At 37.5% G+C, this 2,592-nt stretch overlaps 1 protein-coding gene across 1 annotated transcript in view; it reads right to left on the bottom strand.

Moving 5' to 3' along the window:
- The window catches only part of LOC117316511 (solute carrier family 25 member 51-like), a 10,725-nt gene extending 8,535 nt beyond the window's left edge, over positions 1-2,190 (bottom strand). The window contains exon 1 of the mRNA XM_033871129.1: positions 2,065-2,190. The gene's annotated coding sequence lies outside the window, so the exon portion shown is untranslated. The remainder of the gene's footprint in view (positions 1-2,064) is intronic.
- Between the last annotated feature and the right edge of the window lie 402 nt (positions 2,191-2,592).

Here is a 2,592-nt window from a genome sequence, read left to right on the forward strand (position 1 = left end):
GTCTATGAAAAAGAACTCATGTTTGAGAAAATATATAATGCATGAATAGTAATCAAAATTTTGTATGTAATTATGAATAACTAAATGTATATAATAATATATATAATTAATGCTTTCCCCTGGCATATAGCTACCAACACACAGAGAGTGGAATACCAGCACAAGAGGCATATATTTCATTTATCCTGCAACTGCGCCACTGCATTGTCGGAATACACCCACCATATTCATTTTGGCTGTATAACGGCAGTGACGGAAAACAGCTGTTTTTTGGAATCTTAGCATGTGCGTCGATTCGATTAGCCTACTTCCAAGTAAATCAACGTTTAAAAGGCGAACATATTTGGATTATTGTTGATACCATTTCACTTCAAAATGATTATTTTTGATGACTGCACAGTTGCAGGATAAACAAAACACTTGGTCAGTGTTTTAAAACATAAGCTGTATTTTTGGCTGATCAGCACAGAAAGACAAAAGTGGCCCGCCAAGACTCGCCACTTTTGTCTTTCTTTACCCTTGCCAAAATACAGCTTATATTTTAAGACACTTACCATGTATTCTCTATATATGTCCCATTATGTTCGTAGCTCTGACAATGCATACCAGGTACCAGTCAGTGTAAATTTATTGGCAATACCTCTAAGTCAATAATACAAGGCCAGTTACCAGCACACTTTGTCAGATATCTATGACAAAGAATGACTTACAAGTGCCCTTTTAGTACATATTGAAACAGGAAAGCAGATTGTTCCCTAACCTCAGCTTGCTAGACGTTTTACTAAATAAAGTTTTACTGCATGTAGCTCTGATAAACTCAAGAATTGGTGTTAAACATATACCATTTATAACCAATATACAATACCTGTGTTCATGTAGTTGAAGGCCATGTGTGACATGTCCTACCTTACATATATGGATAAATGAGATATTTATGTAACCCAGAACACCCATTTAGTCCCATCTAGGTGTTTTATTCCGTCCGTATAGACCCTCGCTTTACGCTAGTCAAAATTTCATACTGTTGACCCGCCATTTTGTAAGTGACAGTACCACTAACCACCCGGATCGGAACGCAATGGACCGAAAAAAGACCACATATCATTTATTGTCTTTTCTTCTTACATTGTTTAAAATAAGAAAACTAAGCTTATTATTTCCCAAAACCTGTGTGTACATTCAATTCAAAAAATCATTATTTATAAATTATAAGCGGTAAAAATATATATATAAATAAATGTTGTATTTTTTTCTTTTCACTCCATCGCGCACTGATTAGGGTAATTAGTTCGACCGCGACCTACATAGTTAGCAATATGGCACCAAGTCAAGTATGAAATTTTGACTAGGGTACAGCGAGGGTCTATACGGACGAAATAAAACACCTAAGTGGGACTAAATGGGTGTTTTGGGGTAAATAAATATCTCATTTATCCATATATGTAAGGTAGGTGTTATGTCACACCCTATTTTATTGTATTTGAACCAAATTCTTAGCGACAACAAACGGTGTCGGATAATTCCACGTTTTCATATATATAGTAGTGCGCTCTGGCCCTACACCAGACATGGTGACAGGGCCAGAGGAAACTCGGGCTACTACCTTACATATCTCATAACACCCATTTAGTCCCATCTAGGTGTTTTATTTTGTCTGTATAGACCCTAATCTGCACAGAATGCTCGTGACATAAATATTGAAATTGGTACTCCCAGTCCGAATTTCTGGCCTAGGCCTTGACACCCTGTCAGAGGAAACTCGGGCTACGTACCCAGCACGTAAACTTGACTGCACTCGTTTCCATGGGTCGCTGATCATGGCAAGGTGGTGTGCCAGTGTATTTATATTGACAGTAAATGTGGCAACTCTACAAGCAAACCGTTCGTTTATGGTCAGTAGCATGACACTTCACATGGCTTCATGTATTATGACCTTGATACTGACCAGGAATCGGAACAGTTAACAAATTTCAGTTGCAGAGAAAGAATGCCAAGAGTTGATAGGATTTGAACATGCATATGCATTATATGTCATGCTTTGTTTGAACATTAGGCGATACTTACATGTTGTGTTTGATGCCTTTGTCAAGCACGAAGTTTTATTTCAGTCTTGAATGATGCAGGAAAGCTGACCCGGGGTGATTCTCGACATGTTTCTGTCTATGACGCCATGTTTACAGGTGCATGTGTTCAAGGGAGGCCACTCTAAAAGACAAATCCACCGGAGTTATCATTCCTGCTACCAGCAATTAGATATAGACTCGCAGTGGATGTGGCCTCATGCCAGACCACCTCTATATTATGAGGAAAATTCCATAAAATTACAATATATTACTACTTAAGCCTTATAACTCCATATGTACTGCCACACAAGAAAATATGGTAACGGTGTCCAAACAAAACTAGAATATCACTAAATTAAATATTGCCCTATAAATTTATTGAAACAAATATTTTGCCTCGATCGTATCTACTTGATGGTTCCTCATCTCAGATCATCAGGTTAGCAAATTAATTGACAGAAGAACTCAACGCCTCAATACAAGTCCAATATATATAATTCAGGTACAGCAAATAAATAGTCACAATGGT

The sequence above is a fragment of the Pecten maximus genome, chromosome 18, assembly GCF_902652985.1.
Source record: "Pecten maximus chromosome 18, xPecMax1.1, whole genome shotgun sequence".
Taxonomy (NCBI): Eukaryota; Metazoa; Mollusca; class Bivalvia; order Pectinida; family Pectinidae; genus Pecten; species Pecten maximus.